This window comes from Mustela nivalis, assembly GCF_964662115.1.
Source record: "Mustela nivalis genome assembly, chromosome: 11".
Classification (NCBI taxonomy): domain Eukaryota; kingdom Metazoa; phylum Chordata; class Mammalia; order Carnivora; family Mustelidae; genus Mustela; species Mustela nivalis.
The window spans coordinates 17,893,784-17,914,129 of record NC_139030.1 but is presented as its reverse complement, the minus strand read 5'-3'; the positions used below and the strand labels follow the sequence as shown (position 1 = coordinate 17,914,129).

General features: G+C 39.5%; 1 protein-coding gene across 10 annotated transcripts in view; it reads left to right on the top strand.

Moving 5' to 3' along the window:
• NCKAP5 (NCK associated protein 5) overlaps nucleotides 1–20,346 on the top strand; it is a 964,712-nt gene that overhangs the window by 879,068 nt on the left and 65,298 nt on the right. The window lies entirely within an intron of this gene.

Here is a 20,346-nt window from a genome sequence, read left to right as displayed (position 1 = left end):
TGATTAATTTTCACTGCTGTATAGTATTCCATAGCATAAATGTATCAAAATTTATCCTTTCCACTTTTGAAGAACATTTGGGTTGGTTTCCATTTTTTGCTATTGTGACAATGTTGCTATGGCCACTGTGGCATATAGTCCCTGATGTACTTGCCAAGAATTTTTGAAGGGCCATGTCTTTTAAACTTTTTTGACTAATATCCACAGTAATAAAAGTTTACATCATAAACCAGTACAATTCTGGAGATGTGGCTAGACATATATATAATCAACATGCCATCTTTTTTTCTATGAAAACAAAAATAACATAGAAAGTTGGTGAGTAACATGAAATTCAACAACAGTGTGGTTGTCCTATAGTGAGGTAGTAGGGGGAGAAGGATATGACCAAAGAGGAGCACAAGAGTGGCTTAAAAACACTGTATATGTTATTAAGGTGGGTCATGAGTGTTTATTTAAATAAATTTACTTGTTGTACACACTCCTGTATTTGTAATGTGTTTTATAATTTTTTTTAAAAAAAGATAAAAATAAAAGTACTACCCAAAGCAAAACACAAATATACTTTGGCAAGTGTATCGATCTGTGGGCTGAATGGGCCATCCTGTTTATCCTTCTGATCTATGCCATATATCCCTCACCCGCCCCATACCCACCTAGCATCTGGCTGGCCCATTGGCATCTCCAGATGAGAGACTGGCCAGGAGGAGAAGGAGAGGGAAGAAGGGAAACAGCCCTGACCACCCCTGTAGTTACCCATCATCAATTCTGAAGCACACCACGGGTCAGAGGAGTACGTTAGGAGTACGTGGGCAACTCTGAAAGTTTTATCTTTTTTCTCCTCTATATTACCACAGAGAATTCTGAGTTGACCACATGTTACGAATTGGCTCCACTGTCTGTGCCTTAAGTATTGTTAAAGCCAGCGTTTCTAAACTATTCCCGTGAAGGGAATGAAAAACTAGTGACTGAGAAGTAACAGTGATTTGAGAGGGAGGGAAGAAGGAAGGAAGGAAAAGGGAGAGGGAGAAAAAGAAGGAAAAGAAGGGAGGGAGGAAGAAGGCAGGGAGAGGGGAGGAGGGGAAAAAGAAAAAGCTTGCCAGGAAGGAGCTTGTAGATTTTCAGAAGCTTGGAAGGCACAGTCCCTCCTGTAAGTCTTCAATCTTATATACCTAATGAAAAACCACCTCAATTAAGGTTATCCGCACACTCACTCTGCTGGGAATCCCAGTGATACCTTCATTAAGTCTGGCACATTGGACAAATACCTTAGCGCTAAGGAGGTATAGAGTGCTGGAATGATAGATCAGGTGAGGGCTGTGGCGCACTGTAGAGACGAAAATTGACCTGTGTGTTGAAATGTGCAACTAAGGAAGAAGCGTGATCTTGGGAACAGGGTGCTCTTGACTTGAACAAATCCATACTCAAGAGACATCCTAGAGAAGAGAACAGGATGTAGAGAAAGGAAAGCATCTCAGTGAATCCATTACAACCTGGAGCCTTTTGGAGCTCTTTTTAATGAGTCATACATGTGCAAGTAGGGCTTAACTGAGAGAGAAGCCTTCATTTGTGAAAATGGTAGAGGCTGAGAAAGTAACTTATCAACGTCAGTGTTAATTTCTTTCATCAGCCCATTGACAGAATTTGAGAAGAGTCATTTAGCAATCATCTTATCAGTGGTCCAGTACCTCTCCACTCACTTTGCACAGGATCAGATAAAAGGATGATGTTTGCTTTATCTTCGGTTTGCCACCCTGGCACAGCTAAAAGCTTTTCGGGAAGGGAGAAGAACAAACTGAGAGGTTACCAGGTTATGAAACATTGTCACAGCCAAGCCAGCAGCACTGAATCAATTTCCAATATGTTTCTTCTGTAGCTAAAACCTATACCCTGGAGATGTTATTGTTTGGTTATAAAAGCGGGAGGAATTTGAAGAGAGACTTTCCTGCCTCCTTGATAAACAGTCTCTCTGTCTGTAACTCGATTATGTCAACTCCCAAATGGAGGGGAAATACGCTTTAAGGTGACTTTCTGCCCATTTGAAACTCAGCCCTGTGTTCTGCCTTCGGAACCCATTTGGAAGGAATCCTATGTGTATAAGAACGCATTTGGAGTGGGCATCGGCTGTCCTGCTTCTGCAGGAGTGGATTACATTTCCAAGGGTGTTACCTCTCCTCGCCCCCGACCCAGTCATCGGAATGTTTCCCTGATGTCAAAAGTATTTGTGTATAATTCGGCTTCATGACAGATCTCTTTCCTATGTAACTCCTAACTTAAAAATATAAAAGCACTTCTCAGACACTGGATAACAATTGACTCCAATTTTAAAAGAAGAAAAGTGGCAAGGAGGAGGCAGTCCTGAGGAATGAATGGCATCAGAGTCCAAAGCCCAGTTTGGGATGTTATGACTTAATACAAAATGCTGCATCTCTCTGTTTCCTCAATCATCAGATGAAGAATTTATTTTAGATGTTCTCTAATGTTTTTTTTTTGGGGGGGGGGGGGGGGGTTGTTGTTGTTCCTGGCCTAACTTCTAATGCTCTTTGAGGGAGTGGATGTATCCCTGAATTTCAAGATGTCTGTTCATGTCGAGATCCCACATCTCGTGAATCTAAAATGATGCGGTTTCAGTTATGGGATCCAAGTAAACTCGAGATTGGCAAAATGAATCCAGTGATTTCTGGGCCAGTCTTCAGCATCACCATCTATAACAATAGCATCACCACCATGCATTTACCTGAAGTTTTGTGTTATTTTAGTGTGCTTCCATGGATCCGCTCCGCAATCTCCCAGCTAGGGGTTTGCAGTCACATAGAGCTGTGCTCCAGATTCCATGGTTCCGCTTTGCCACCTAACAGATGCTGTGATCTTGAGTGAGCTCCTGAATCTCTCTAAGCCTCCGTTCCCTCACCTGCCAAGTAGGGGTAACAGAAAGACATACCGTGAGGTGTTGTTATGAGCATGAAATTAGTGTTTTTGCAGATGGTGCTTGACAGCTATGCCAGGGTCTAGCAAGAACTCACTTGTTGGTCTTCAGTGTTAATGTAGTTATTACTAAGATGGTTATGGTTAACATATAGGTAGCTTTGGATATCATCTTTTTTTTTTTTTTTAAGTTGTACTCATGGCTATGATTTACTACAGTGAAGGCTACAAAGCAAAACCAGCAAAGAGAAATGTCACGTGGGGCCGCATTGGGAGGTAATGAGGCACCGGCTTCCAAGTGTCCTCTTCTAGTGGAGTCACACAGAACATGCTAAATTCCCCCAGCAACAAATTATGACAACCCATGTGAAATGTTATCTACCTGAGAAGCTCAGTAGAGACTCAGAGAGCCCAGGGTTTTATTGGGGGTGGCTGGTCACACAGGTACCATCTTGCCTAGTACATATTAAAACCCCATATTCCCCCAAGGAAAGCATGTGTTCAGCAAAAACCACATTGTTTATATGAACAATTTAGGTACAGTGAGCCACTCTTATCAGTTAGGGTGGTGGGAACCCTCTTGAAATCCTGGGAGGGTGCTAATGAAGGGCCAGCCTTGCAATCAAGCCTTGTCAAAGGTAAGCCTTGGCAGACTTACTATGATAAATCTTTTCTTCACCTTGGCTCTTGTCCAAAACATCTTTACAGCCAAATTATTACCAGTAAAACTCCATACAGCAGTATGAGACTAAACTGTTGACTTCAACAATTCAGAGGTTCTCAGGTAAATCTGAGAATGCCTCCATCCAGGGCTGAGATAGTGTCATTGATAAGTAATTGGGGTTTTTGTGTCTTTGATAGTGTCATTCTCATGGACAGGGTACTCCTGGACATACACAAAGACTTTACAATCATTAAGGTACTCTAGACAGAACAAACATTACTCAGATGTATGGGTTAATGGGCCGCCAGTATAGCTGCCCACTATGGAGCTTCTAACCCTCTGATTCCCAATCTAGTCAAAAGTAATTCAGGTTAGTCCTTTGTTTCCGAGACACTGCATTCAGCTCCAAACAGCTTTACTTCTCTATGGCGTCAGCATCATCATCAATGTCATGAGTGTAGATGATATTCATAAGTATCCTGTGTGGAAAATACAGGAGCTGGGCCACCTTCGCTGTCTTGTAATTGATGCTGTCAGGTGTGATCATAGTCCCAGCAATCAGTTTGAATTCAGGGTCCTCACAGCAGTTTGGAAGAGTAGCATGGGGAGTTTTCATTCAGGAAAGAGGCAAAGCTTCTGAAAAAAAAAATAATAATAATTAGTTCCCTTCCCACCTAACCCCCACATCTCCCCCAGGCACTGTTGTCTTCTTCCATTGGTACAAAATCAGTGTGTTCCAGTTAGTAATCAAAACTTTACCTCTTTTTTTCATCCATAAATTTTACCGAGATTTTTTGGTCTAAACTGATTGCATGTCAGAGGGACAAAAGAATTTTCACTAAAAAATGTTTTTATACAACTTGATCAGAAAGATGCATCATGTTCAGAAACTGATCAGGACAAACTCTTGAATTTTAAAACATTTTCAAAATGGGTTGATAGAACCTCTATATTCCTTTGTCCTGATTATTTATCCAGTAAGCAGCCTAAAAGCCCTAGCCTTTCTGGGCACAGCTGCATTGAACCGTCGCACTGCACAAAAGTTTGTGAACCAAGAGAAAGGTGAGAGAAGTAGTCAGGATATCGGCCCATTGTTGCAAAACAAGTAATCTCAATATCCTCTTTCCGAACAATGAGGAAAGTGAATCAGAGCGAGGTTTTCTATTTATAAATCATTGCAAGGTAGTGACAGGATTCATACTGAAAACTAACATGACTTAAGGATGATTGGATTTGGTCGTAGATGTTCCCGGATGTACAGCTCCACATGGAGAGAAAGGCCTAAGATGGCTTTCCGTTTCTCCAGCCAGTTCTCCAGTATTGTAGCCCCCACTCGCTGCCCACAGGCGTAACCCACCACCATCAGTCCCGTAGGGTGTCCCACCTGAGCAGTCTTCCTCTCCCTGCTTTCTTATCCACTGGTTTTTACATTTGATAAATTCGGGTGTGTCAGAAAGGGCCAATGGGCAAACCTAGACCTTCTTCACTTGGGAGGGGTGAGGCGGTTTCATTTTCTGGTAATCAAAGCTCAGGGCAGAGCCATAAACCAAGTTTTGTCAGTTACTAATGATTTATGAGGCACTGACTCCACTCCAGACACGGTGCTGGACAGACATAGATCCTGTACGGCTCTGGATTTGGTGAGCTCCGCCGATTTATTCAGAACCAGAACCCTTATTCACATCTCTTTCTTAAAACTTTCAGTTGAAGATTGAATCCTCCAATATGTTCCTCATAGGTCCATTTCCCTGACCCTTTCTTAAGAAATTAGGTTGGACATTACCAAAAGAAACTTGATGGCTATAGATAATCCTGTCATTGTAAATAATCAAGAATTTATATGCCTTAGTATTTCCTAAATTATGTGAACTTATTCTTCTTGACATGCTGGCAAAGACAAATAATTTTTTAAAAAACAGATGGCTTGCAGAGCCGCTGTTTAAATGCCAGCTCTGTTGCTAGTTATTGGTCTACTTCTTCAGAGAGATATTTGCATGCTGGATTCACCTGGGCACTTGGTCTGTGAGGCAGAGGAGTCCGAAAGCTTTGCCGGGGGCAGGGGGGGGTAATTATTTCCTTATAAAAGCTCCCCAGGTATTACAATATGGGGTAGTAATGACTGCTTCTATAATCACTACACTATTTTTTTAGTAAGTTTTAAGCACATGTGAATTGTTTTATTTTTAAAAACTAGTAAGATGGATTTTGTTAATTCCTTATAGTGTTTTTCAACATTCCAATGATAGTTGCAACCATTTAGTTTGGGGGTCTCCCAGAGGGAAGTCCTGTGGGAAGGGTTTAAGGACCAGTCGTTTATCAGGAAGTTTAGGAACAGCTAATAGGAGAAGTCCACTAGAAGTGGTAGACCAGCCTATGAAAAGTGGGTCCTCATGCCAGCTACCACCAGGACTGCCCACAGAATTCCCATAGCCCAGTGCAAAATAAAATGCAGGGCTCCTTGTCCAAAAGTTATTAAGCATTTCAAGATGGTGACCGCAGGGCCCAAGTCACACTACACAGGTCACACACACATGCTGGTTACCTGGTTACCACTGTGGGTGACAGAAGTTTAACCTCAGAAAAACTCTAGGGTGTAGCACCCAAGTCTCCGAGTTTCCCCACTTGAGGAGTGAGGGAGCTGATATTCATCACCACCTCCCATCACTGATGAGTCAAGGGCTGATTCTGGGGCTGTTACCTTGAGACAAGGAGATTCAGCTACTGGCAGATTGGAAGTTCAGCGGGGGCACACTCAAATAGTAAGTCTCCAGAAGGCGGATGGACCAGCAACTGCCAACATGCTGGGCAGATACCAGGGAATCTCCCGATACCCCCCGCCAGAACCAGGGGTCTTAAAAAGTGAGCTACCTTGTTGAAGGAGTAGCTATTGAAGATTCCCCTTTAAAAAGTAATATCCCCTAAACCTTTTGCTTTCTACCTGCTTTTTAGTTTTTTAAATTTTTTTATTTTTTAATTATTATTTTTTATTAGATGATGTTAGTCACCATACAGAACATCATTAGTTTTTGATGTAGTGTTCCAAGATTCATTGTGTATAACACTCAGTGCTCCATGCAATCCGTGCCCCTCTTTCGACCTGCTTTTTAGCCATCTCTTTAATCACCCAGATAGCCATCATCTTCTACATCTGAAAGTTCCACTGTACTCCCTTTAAAAAGGGATGGGATTTGCAATCCTGCATTCTTAAAATCCAGACACATTCATTTTCCAAATATTATGATGCTAAACAAGCTATTTCTTCCCCCATGTGTCTCATTTACGTCACCTGAGAAGAGGTCTTAGAATTATTCTCTGTCTGTTTCCACAAGGTTTGAGAAGTCTACATCAGTAAAATGTTGGGAAAGCAGTTTTAAAACATGATTTCTTTCCTAAGTAGCAGTGATGTCTCTCAAAGCTTCAGGGTGGGGTATGGGGGTATTAGCAGGATAGCTTCCATTAAGCTCATCTTAAATGGGCCATTTTGCAGGTGTTTATTTGCACCTTAGAAATTTTTATTTGCACAATTGTTTTATTTACACAAATTGTTTATTTGCACGATTAGAAAATGCCCCCTCTCCCCCACAAACACACATTTTGGCTTTTTAATTGTTATGGTGTACCACAAACAACAGCTCCTGAATAACTATGATGGTTAATTTTGTATGTCAACTTCACTGGGCCACAGAGTGCCGAGAGATTTGATCAAACATATTCTCGATGTTTCTGTAAGGATGTTTTTGGATAAGATTAACGTGTAAATTGGCATGTTGAGTAACGCAGATTGGCCTTCTAAATGCAGTGGGCTTCATCCGCCAGTCAAAGGCCCAAACAGGAAAAAAAAAAAAAAAAAAAAGACTGGTCCCACTGAAAGTAAGAGAATTCTTCTAGCCTGACTGCCTTGGAGCTAGGATGTCAGTTTTTCCCTGTCTTCAGACTAGAAATGACTGAAATAATAACTCTTCCTGGGTCTCAAACCTGCTGATCTCTGCACTGGAACCACACTGACAGCTGTCCTGGTTCTTGAGCCTTAGGACTTAGAGTGGAACTAAATCCTTAGCTCTCCTGGGTCTCCAGCTTGCTTACTCTCCCTGCAGATCTTGGGACTAGCCCGTATCCACAACTGTATGAGCCAGTTCCTTACAACATACACACACACACACTCGACGCACACTACTATTCTGTTTCTCTATAGAAACCTAATACAATTACATGTAATTAGATTTTAACAGGATGATTAGAGTATCAGCTACTTAGAGGAAGTTGAACGGCTGTCATCTGTGTAGATGACTACAGATTTCAGTTCCCTTTACCCCAAGCCAAGGAAAAAAGAACAGGTGAACTTAGCCTATAAATAGGGTAGGAGCTGGCGAGACTGCAGATGCCAGGAGTCAAGTATCAGAGAACCTACATCATGACCATCTATGTAAAACAGTAGAGCAGGTGGCCTAATGTCCCCCAGTTACTGAAGGGCTAGCAGTCTACTTTCACAGGAACAAATAAAGCTAGACAGTTTTACTTCAACTGAATCTGGAATCAAAACTCATTCAGAGGTCTGTAAGATGCAAGCTTCCCAATGAGGTATGAGCCCTCAGGAGAGGAGGTCCCTTCACCCTAATAGGAGCAAGATTCAAGAGACCAGTGCACGAGCAAAGGGCCCAAGGCCTCTGGAAATCTGCATGCACGTTCATGCTCTATCTATTCATTACACAGCAATAGAGCCCTGTTAGAGAGATTTCGTGCTTTAGAGCAAAGCTCCTCTAAGGACAAAAATGATGATTTCGGGTGTTCATGAGATGCTCCTCCTGGAACCAGTGGGAGTTGCTTTCCATGTAAATAATTGTGCTGACTCACCAGAGTCGTGGATGACAATTAGTCCGCTGTGCAATTCGCACGTTGTTCTGCTCTGCAAGACTGGGCTGCCAGGGAACAGGGTTAAATGGCCTTTGTCCCCTGGAACCAACATGTCAGGGTTCCACACTGGATGGGGCGCTGTGCTGAATTTGTGCTAGGTCTTCACTTACAGCCAGAACTTGTATAGAGTGTCGTAATGACACTGCCAGATAGAAGAGCAATCCCTGTGCATGGAGTGAGAAATTCCTGTTGTTCACCGACCTCTGGATGAGACAGCAACATCTTGGAGTCACACATACGTACCGCTTCTGCTTCCTTTATTGCTCAGGGATCCTTGAATGCAGTCAGATTTTGCATCAAGCTTGTGAACTCTGTCAGGCTGAATGAACTGTCCTGGGGTGATGGAGGTCAAGGAGTGGGATCAGACACAGGCTGTGGGACACGTGCCTTGCTTCGCAATAAGCCATACCCCACTAATGAGTCTGTCTTTACAAGGATGATAAACTCCACGTGTAGGGTGACATTCTGCAGGCATATAGAATAGAAGCTGCGAGGGATTCTCCAGAAACAAATGGGGTGAGCTGTGTCCTTCAGAGTAAAGCCTCTCTTTCCTCTGCACACTTAAGCGGATTTAGCTGCCAAAAACCTTTGACGCTCTACCACATTCTACTCTGCCGCAGTCCTCAAGATCCCACAGAAAGATCCACTCAACTGCTGCCTTATTCTCCTCATTCTGCTCTACCCCTGACCCTTTCCTAGTCTACTAGGGAGAGCGAGGGCCTGGGCATCACGAAGTGTTCTGTCACTTGCTTGAGCTTGCCAGAGACCTTTCCAGCCTTTATCTCCTAAAGTTCTTTCAGCTGTCTTTGTCTCCCTCCGTAACCCCACCTGCAATAACGCTGTTGTAGCTTTTCTTTCTGCTCCTCCAGAAACTCTGTTTACAAACAAAATCTCCGAGCTTAGCTCCAGATGTACCAGTTTTACCTCCAACATCATGACTCCCCGAGCCTCCTCATCTCCTCTTCCTCACCATGGTCGCTTCCCCGTTAGGATGTTTTCCCTGTGCTCTAACGTGGCTCCTTATTTTAAAGGCCTTCCCCCCTTACTCCCAAGTCTTCAAATTTAAAAAAACGAGTCTTCCTTGATGCCTCTTTCGTCTCTTTCCTCTGGTCTTGTGAGGAGAGGGACACGTGGTCTAAACAATCAATAGCACATTCACTATGACTCAACGTGCAATGGTAACATATGTCTGTTGGAAGGCCGTGTTATGACAGTTGCCCTAGATGGTGCCAACATATATTCTTGATAACATCTTTTGAATGTTTATATATTGGCCTTGGGTCAAAATGATTGCATCTCCTCATCAGATTTTCTGTCAAGTCTTGTTTACTTTTCCTGAACACCAAAGAAAGGCCAAAAATATGTAAGATTCAGACTTAAAATCTAGAATCAGAGGTGCCAACCTAAATCTTGAGCTTTCATATCTTTCATACCATTTTCCTAACTTTTCTGGAATCCAAATAATGTAGTGTAAGCAGCACTGAACCCAGGAGCAGTATACCTAAGTTTCATTATAGTTTTGTCTCTTACTAATTAAGCAGATTGTTGCCTGGGTTTCACTGTCTGTAAATTGGATATACTGACTGCTGCCTTCCCCAACTCAGCACATGATTGTCAGGAAAACTGAAGGATCACATTCATGGCAGCACATCTTAGATGTAAGATGGGCCCGAGGTACAAGGGATTCCTTTTACCAGCATCTGCAGATCTGTTAGGTACTAATGCGACAGTGATCTACCAGCCAGTTAGTTCTCTTTCTCCATTTTGGTTGGAACTCTAGTTGAAACAATGTCCTGTGTAGCTAAGCTGATATTTGAGGGGGGTTTTTGTCATTGTTTTGGTTTTTTCATCTTATTTCTTTCATCTTTTTAAGGAAAAAAAAAAAAAAAAGACCATGTTTCTGACACTCTTGCATTAAAAGCCCCAAAGCTAGAACCTTCTCTTTGGATATGTTACAAAGAATGAATATAGCTGGTGAGAGCCAGAGGCCTGGGGGTATGGTTTGATAGTGTATTGATGGTAGGTGTGGAAAAAGATTTGAAAATGACAGTCTTTTTGAACATGATGTTATTCAGAGATGAGGTTGAAGAGGAAAAGAGAAGAAAGTTTATATTACACTAAATAGGTCTTAAGGTTTATCAGATTATGTATTTATTTTAAATGATAACCTATAAAGCCCCATTAGAAAGGAAGTCCTGGGAAAAAAAACAAAAACAGTACCTCCCTACTTGGTTATAAATGGCTTACTGGATTCCATAATGGGGTGGTTATTGAATTAGGGAGGGGAAAAAAAAAAGATGATAGATACCAGAAGCTCCAAGCTTGAAGATAAATATCTTCTCAGCAACATCTTGGAATTTGGTCTGAAGAGGAAAGAGGGTATGGTCACAGTAGTTGTCCAAGCAGCAGAAAGCTGTTGACTTGGAGTGAGAAGACATGACTTTGAATCCTGGCTGCCTTATGTGTCCGTGTTTCCTGAAAGACACAGGCTGCCTATTTGTGTTCTCGTCTGTAAAGGGGAGATTACCATTGAGGCATAGTATTGCTGTAAGATTCAGTTGAAATAGTGACTAAGAAAAAATACAGCAGACATTATGATTGGCTTCCCAATATTCATTTCCACATCAAGGGTACGATGTTATTAGGACACTTATGGTAATTTTCCCTGCAAGCAATTGGCCCAGGAAGCTAGGCTCTAGGCCAGTCAATGAATGGCCATCCTCAAGTGGCATGGATTGGTCCAGGAATAAGCTTGTGATCTCATTTGGCTAATTTTCAGTGGACAGAGTGGTTGCAGATACAGAGAGAAATCACACGAAGAGCCAACTTCTCTTTCCCTCTAATCTCGGGAGCATACAGCTGGGGAATATGGAGCTAACAGAGATAGCTCCTACAGACAAGAAGCTAAAGCTGACACACAGGATATGCAGAGCATGGCTCTGCCAAGCTGCAGGGGAGGGGATACAGAGGGTCTAGATCAAGGCAGTCCTAAAGCTTGCTCCACTCTGGACCATGAGCTAATGCATCCTTACTGTATAATGTGTGACTTCCTTATTGATTCAGAGTGTTGGCAAACTGAGGACAGAAGACAATATGAGAATATGTAACCATCAGCCCTGCAAGCTTTATAGTTTGTATAGACTTTTCTCCAAATCTTGGCCCTCCTACTTGCAGCTATATGACCAAGAGCAACTTTATCTACCTTCTTAAATCTCCATTTCCTTGTATGTAAAATGTATCCACTGCATATTTTATCATGGTCTGTTGCAAGTAGAGCATTTACCCTGTGGTAAGCATACAGCAAATGTTATGCTACAGAAAGATGAAGTATGATGAAGGTCAAATGCATTTCCACAGGGCATGTCCATTTGGTGGCTCTGGTTCCTGTTTAAGACCCTCTTTGCAGAAGAGAGTTGGGCACATAGCCAGAGAATCCAGGGGTCTGTGCAACACTCCCCAAGCTAGAAGAGTACTGGTCTGTAGAGTCCCTGGCAGGCTCGCTGATACTGGGGCTCTCCATCCTGACTGGGAGGCAGGTTAATGAGCCTGAGCTTTGGAGTCAGACCGGTACTATCAGGTAACTCTGTCTCCTCAGAGCTTTGCTTTCCTCCTCTGTTAAATGGGGATAATAGTTGCTACTAGCTGGGATAGTTGAAAAGGATAAAGGAGAAAACAAAGCCCCTTGTGTGCTGCCTGATCTGGGATTAAGGAATAGCCCCAGTTGTGCTCCCTAGGGACTCCTAAAGACTCTTCCTTCCCAGCATTACGTTCAGATCCTCTAAGGAAAATCCAAGGTTATACCTGGGGAAAGCCCGTTTCCTCTGTTCAGCCATGTTCCATCAGGATCACGCTTTTGGATTTCAGTAAATCTTTATTGGCCTCCTGGGCATATAATACTTAGAACCTAGTATATTGTAGTATAATTTACATACAACATAATATACTCTTTCTAAGTATACTATTCCATGAGTTTTGATTAATGTATATAGTTATCTAGCCACTAATGTATATAGTTTTCTAGTTATCAGCCACAATCAAGACATAGAACATCTTCTGGATTCCTGGCTGGCTCAATCAGAAAACCATGCGACTGTTGATCTCAGGGTCATGAGTTCGAGCCCCATATTGACTATAGTGATCACTTACTTACATAAATAAATAAATGCATTTTTTAAAAAAAGATACAGAACATTTTCATCACCCCAGAATATTCTCTTACACTCCTTTACATGAAATCACTCATACCACTAGTCCCAGGCAATCACTGATTTGTTTCTATCACTATAGGTTTGCCTTTACTAGAATTTTAATGTAAATGGAATCAAATCATATAGTATTTGGAGTCTGCCTCTTTTAATTAGTATAAATTCTTTTGAGAAACATCCACATTATATGAGTTCTGTTTTTGTTTCTGTTTTTTGTTTGTTTGTTTGTTTGTTTTTGTTGTTACCAATTGGTATTTCATTGTATAAATATACCATAATCTGTTTCTCTGTTCACTAGCCAGTGAACATGTCGGTCATTTCTAGTTTGAACTATTATGCACAAAGCTGGTCTTAATATTTGTGTGGAGTCTTTAGGTGGACATATGTACTCTTTTCTCTTGGGCAAGGGTGTTATTGCTGGATCACATGATGAGTGTATGTTTAACTTCACAAGAAACTACCAAACTGTTTTCCAAAGTAGTTTTAACATTCTGTGATCCTATGACCAATGTAAGAGAGTTCGTCAGCATTTATTATTGTGGGTCTTTTCAGTTTTAGCCATATTTATGGGAGTGTAGTGATATCTCACTGTGATTTTAATTTGCAGCCCACTAATGACTGATGATGTTGAACATCCTTTCCTATGTTTATCTGACATCCACATATCTTCTTTGGTGACACAAGCATTCAAAATTTTGCTCAACTTTATACTGAACTTTTTGTTTTGTTATTATTGAGTTATAAGAGTTATTTTTTATTATTTTTATTGTATTATATATTATATATCAAGCTATTATATTAATTATATAACAAATAATATATTGTTATATTGTCATTTATACTTATTATTATCGTTTTTTAAGATGTTACTTATTTATCTGACAAAAAGAGACACAGCAAGAGAGGAAACACAAGCAGGGAGGAGCAGAGGGAGAAGGAGAAAAAGGCTTCCCTCCAAGCAGGGAGCCCAATGTGGGGTTCAATCCCAGGACCCTGGGATCATGACCTGAGCCAAGGGCAGATGCTTAATGACTGAGCCACCCAGGCACCCCTATATTTATTATTATTATTAGATATACATTTGTTGTTTTCTTACAGCTTGTTGTTTGCCTTCTAATTTTCTTTTAGTGCCATTGAAGAGGAAGGTTTTTTTATTTTAATCATCTGAGGTATCATTTTGTGTGTGTGGTTTTTGCTTTTGAGCTCTATTTAAGAAACTGTTGCTTAATCAAAGGTCACAGAGATAATCTCTGTTTTCTTGTAGACTTTTTACAATTTTAGTTCTTATGTTTAAGTTGGTGCATTAGTTATTGTATACAGTGTGAATAAAGGGGTGAGGCCTATTATTCTCATTAGGAATATTCAGTGTTTCTAGTACCTTTTGTCCAAACATTATCTTTGCCCCATTAAATTACCTTGTCATTTTTGACAAGTGACAATATATGTGTGAGTCTATTTCTGGAATGTCTGTTCTCTTCCACTAAACTATATGCAAATCCTCATCCAATATCACATTCTCTTAATTATTATATAGCCAACTACAATTTAGGTAGTATCAGTCCTGACATTGTTTCACTTTTTAAAAAATGTTTGTACTTCCCAAATACTTGTAGAATCAGTTTGTTAATGTCTGTAAGAAAGACTGGTAGTGTTTTGATTAGGATTGCCTGGAATCTATAAGTCAACTTGGAGAAAATTGAATAATATTGAATCTTCTGATCTGTGAATATATATAAAGTAGGTTTTTCATAGACAGCAATTAATTGGTTTTTTTTAATCAAATCTGACAAACTCAGACTACTAAGTGGCATGTTTAAGCCATTTACCTTTAGTGTAATTATCTAAATAGTTGGGTTTAAAATCTACCATCTTAATATGTAACTTTCTACTTGTCTCCTCTGTACTTCATATTTTTGCTTTTTCTTCCCTGCCTTTTGAATTATTTTTTATGATTCCCCTTTATCTCCACTTACAGAGTATTAGCTATACTCCTTGGTGATTGATCTAATGTTTAAGTATAGTCTGATTGCCTCTTTAGCATTATCTATCTTAAATAATGTATCACAGATTACTTTCATATAACCTGTCCCATCCTTTATGCTGTTGTTATATTTTATGTCTATATATGTTAGAAAGCTTACAGTATGCTCTTGCATTTGCTTTGGTTATTTATTTTTTAAAAAGATTAAAAAATAGAAATATATTATATATTACAACCTATATTTACTACTTCTGGTACTCTTTACATCCAAATGTCTACCTGATATTCATTTTTTATCTGCCTGTGAGAATACACTTAAAATTTCTTACACTAAAACCTCCTCTGGGAATACATTCTCTCAGCTCTTTTTTTTTTTTTTTTTTTAAGATTTATTTATTTGAGAGAGAAAAAGCATGAGCAGAGGTGGGACAGAGAGTGAGAAACAGAATCCTCAAGTAGACTCACCACTGTATGAGGAGCCTATTGCCAAGCTTGGTCTCAGGCCCCTGAAAGCATGACCTAAGCTGGAATCAGTATTTGGCCACTTAACCAACTGAGCCACCTCTGCACCTCTCTGCTCTTGTTGGTTTTAAAAGTATTTCTTTTTTCTTTGATTTTTAAAATAATTGATAAGTTGATTAATTGAAATTAATTTCATAAGGTGTTTGTTTGTTTCCACTCAACACTTTAAAGATATTTATCTACTATCTTCTGGATTATGTAGTGCCTGACATAAAGTCTGCTGTCAGTTTTATCATTGTTCTTCTATAAAGTATCTTTATTCTCAGTTGCTTTTAAGATTTGTTTTTATCATTGATGTTCAGCAACTTAATTATGATGTGCCTTGGTGAATCTTCTCCATGTTGGTCCTGGTTGGAATTCAATGATTCTCTTAGAATTGGGATTATAGTTTTTATCAAATATGGTACATTTTTGGTTATTCTGTCATGTAATTTTTCTCTTTTTTTAATTCTGAGAGCTCCAGATATACATACTATTTCATATTGACTCCAAGGTCACTAATGCTCTGTTTATTCCTTTAAGTCTTTTTTCTCTGTATACTTTATTTTGGATCATTTATGTCCTTATGTGTTCAAATTCACTATTTTTTCCTGCTATATCTGACATCTCTGCTTTCCTGTTATCTGATATCACTGCTAATCTGTTCTTACTCCTATGTAGTGTATTTTTTCTATTTGAATAGGTTTTTTTCCTGTCTATAATTTTCTTTTGGGTGTTTTTATTATTCAAATATCTCTTAATGAAGCTCCAATTTTATTTTATATCTTTGTACATATTTATAATATCTACAGTATTTTTAAAAAGATTTTGTTTATTTGAGAGAGCAAGATCAAGAAAGAACATGAACTGGGGGAGAAGCAGATGGAGAGGGAGAGGCAGACTCCCTGCTGAGCAGGGAGCAGGGAGCAACTCAGTCCCAGGACCCTGAGATCATGACCTGAGCCAAAGGCTCAGACTGAACTCCCTATCTACAGTATTTTAAGGTTCTTTGTTATAGTTTTATTATCTCTCATTTCTTCTTCTGTTTCTATTGACTGGTTTTTCTCCTGAAGATGGATCATATTTTCCTGATTTTTGTATGCCTAGTTCTTTTTGAACAGAGATTATAAATTTTATGTTGTTGAGAACTGGATTTCAATATTCCAGTTTAAACTTTGTTCTGGGGTGCTTTTAAGGTATATACAGATTAGTTTTATTTGTCAAAGCTTACTCTTAAGTTTTGTTCTGACAAGTCCAGGGAAGCCTTTATTCTAGGTATAAGTTAGCCTCCTTACTGAGGTTTGACCTTTCTTAGAACTCTACCCTATAGTTCACATTTTAGAAAGCCTAGCCTCCCTGAATGGTGGAAACAAACTATTTTTAGCCTATGTGAGCTCAAGAAATTATTTAACTTAGTCCTTCATAGTAATTATTTCTCAGACACCATTGATTTTACCCCATGCGTATTCAGATTAGTATATAGCCAAAAACTGTAAGTATACCTCTGCTATTATCTTTTCTTTCCAATATACAGCCCTGCAAATTCTAGCAACCTTGATACTCCTCTTATCCCATCCCACAAACACACATGCATATATTTATCTCTTCAATTCAATGGGATCTGCAAGCTCTGTGTTCCTTCTCTGTGTTGCAGTCTAGGAACTGTCATCAAAAGGGTGGCTGGGGAACTTGTAGAGCTCACCTCATTTGTTTCCCATGATTCTGAGGTCAAGTCCTATGCTGCCTACTATCTAATATCTGAAAACAGTGTTTAACAGCGTAAGTATATTCCTGTTGCTGTTAATCCTTAATGGACAGAAGCAAAACTCTCTCTGTATCTTTACCTATATCCATATCCACTGGTCTGTTGGATTTCATTACTTCTTTATTATCTTCCTGTAAAGACAACCATGGAATATTGGTGAGTGGAGAGTAGCAGCTGAATTGGAAAGATAGGCTCACATCAACTTCAGCCTCCTCTTCACCCACATTTCAACTGCAGTCACATAAAAGAAAAATAAATGATCCTTAAATATTCACTTAAAATAGATTACCTTATAATAATTAAAATTCTGAACCGAGCAAGTAAGGCATGTTAGAGTGACTATTAAAATAAAAAAATGTTTAGGAATATGAAGACTTGGGCTTTCTTCCTTTCTGCATGTAATTTAAAAAATCATTGAGAATGATTAAATATAGAGAGAAATGGAGAAAAACACTATGAACTTTAAATTTTTATCTTTCTGTAGGCTTTCATTAAATATCTCTTACTGCAGTAACATGAACAAAATAAAATAATTTGTAATTTTAGAGCATGTAAAAATTTAATATAAAATGTTAGGGTAATAATATGTATGATGTATTATAAACATCCCTAATAAATTTTTATCTGTTGCTAAATTGACACATCTGAAGCTACCCATGCATCTCTGTTTTTATACACTTCTTGCCAAATCAGGGTGTTTTGAATCTCTTCCTGCAGCACCTTACCCCCAATTTACTTTCTTTCTCCCCTTCCCTCAGTTGCTTTATCAAAGCTGATGTTATCCAGGCAGGTGAAATGGAGAGAAGAGGCAGTAGTCCATACGATCCAGAAAGCCTGATATGGAGTAGAAAAGATTTAGAGAGACAAAATTACTCGTAATAGCTACTTATGTCTATCAGATTCACCAGATAATTGTTTAACTTATCACTTCCTTTTGGCAGGACAGATAGAGATGGAGTGGGTGCATGAGAGAAGATAGATCACTGAATAGATACAAGGATAACCTTTGGGGACAGACATGCTGTACTTTCTCTAAGGGGAAATAATGACTTGCTAATTTGGGAATGTAATCTGAGAATGTTGTAAGTCTGTGAACAGAGGAGAATCAGTAAACATCATTTGTTTAGATCTTTACCATGCCTTTCATAAACACCAGCCCAAAGTATTTGAAAAGAAGGTGCAAACAGGTAGCTAAATGATAATTAGATTGGGAGGAAAAAGTTGAGAATAGAGTAATTTTGTCATGGATAGAGAATGAGCAAGGATAAGAGGAAACAAGGCAGAGAGATAAGTTGACATTTCTTCACATAGAAAAATGGTGATCAAAGATCAGGCTGGAACCATTGTGATTCAGCATTTTTATGGTACTCTAGGAAGTTTTGTTAATGAGAGTACAATGTTGTATTTTGTCTTGTTGTTTAAGTTGGGGAAATATCAAAGTAAAGAGGACAAGATGACATATGGATAGGAAAGTAGTCAAGGGGTAGTCATTGCTTTGTGGGGGGTTGGGAGGGATTCGTGTGTATGCTCATCATCAAGGACTTTGATCCAAAGTGACAACTCCCAAAATAGCTTTTAGGAGTCTGGGATCCAACTCGGTTCCTAGATCAGCTGACCAATTCAGACAAGTGCTGGCTGTTAAACCATACTGGCCTCATGAGTCTACTCTTCTGTATCACAGTAAACACTGCCTGCAAGTCTGGGCACTGTTTTACATGACAAGCACAGTAACATAGGAGTAACATGAAGGAGTTATGTGAGGATCTCAAGATTTTTTAGTCCTGAGGGATAAGAGAATATAGATCATTATTAACATTTGTAGAATCGTGAGGTGTTCAGAAAGTTGCATAATGTATCCCAAAATTCTAGACCAAGAGCCATCCTCAGCCTTAGAAGTTGTTTCAGAATGTTTCAGCATTGACAGGAAGAAACACATCTTACAGCAAACTTTCCCCCCTCAGGGATTTTACCAGCTGGATATGTAAATAAATTCACAAAGTGTTTCCATGAATTCGTGGTCTACGTGGGCATTTGACACGCATTTCTCACCTTTTCCAGTTTATATCCTTAAATCACATCGCAGCACAGTATTTTATGTGACGCTAGTGTTAGATGGAGAGTGTTTGTTCACCAGATACCAACCCTGCATAAGGTGGCACGTCTTTTATATTGATTTAAGTAACGTGTCCTTCATCTTTACAAAGGAAATTCATGGTCTGGTTTTTCCCTTTAATATTTTGTCATGTTAATTCCCTATGATTTTCACATATTCATTCTGTGTGTGGCAGTGCACCAGACCCCCAATATCCAGATCTTCCTTTATATCAAAGAGAGCACAGGGGACTGGAAAACAAATTTACATTCTTCTCTACACTTTTCAAGTCTCAGAAAGCTTAAATCCACTTGGAATTCAAAGGCTGGGTATTCTCATGCATTCCAAAGCCATCAAATTGAATTTACTCTTCCAGAAGGTCATCTTAATGCCACAGCCAAAGGTACCCAGTAGTTGTGAATAAATAGCCAGTATAGTCATTTTTGACTACTTTGAGAAAGCCACGGGATAAACTTAGAATGTATAACCTACATGTAATTGATGTGGCTTTGGCAACAGGCTTGTTTTTTTTAGCTTGTTTCAGCCGTACAGATGAAGAGAAGGATGTGCAAATAAAGAGATCTGTTCTCCCATCTGTGGTTTAAGCTCCTGGTGCCAATACCACACATCGCTAAAAGATGTTTAGGAACCTGGAGAGAAGTCATACAAAGACTTATTTACATGACCACTTGCATTAGAAGAAAGCATGCCACTTAGTAATATGGCACGGCCACTAAGCACCCATTCAAACACCGTTTCTGGCCGGTGAGTTGTATTGGGTCCTCCTTGCATTTTTTTGGCTGAAACTTGTAGAGGTGATGAAAATGCTCAAAATTAAAAAAAAAAAAAAAGTTTGGAGTTTAAAATTTTCTCTTTTCCTAGGATTTATTAGTGTTGAAGAGGAAAAAAAAAATAATCTGTGATGACTAAAGTAGTTTGTTTGAACCTGTAAGAGCGAGCAGATCATGGCACAGGAACGAGTACAACTTTTTAGGATAGATGAGCTATACCTTTGCTAACTGAAAATCGTGGCTTACTAATATGCACGTGTACCCTGAGAATGTAATAAGTCTGTGAGCAAAGCAACACCAGTCCACATCATTCATTTAGGCTTTTTAAAAAAGATTCTCAGGGTGCCAGCTCCTAAATGGATTTCTTGAGAGAATGGACTCCATCTTTTCTATGCATGAGGCAGCTTGCCACCAACTCCAAGTACTTGGCTCCGTATTCGCAATTGCTTATTGATGTTGACAATCAGCTCACCTCCAAAGAAATGGTTGCCGAAAGGTAATTGCTTAGGAA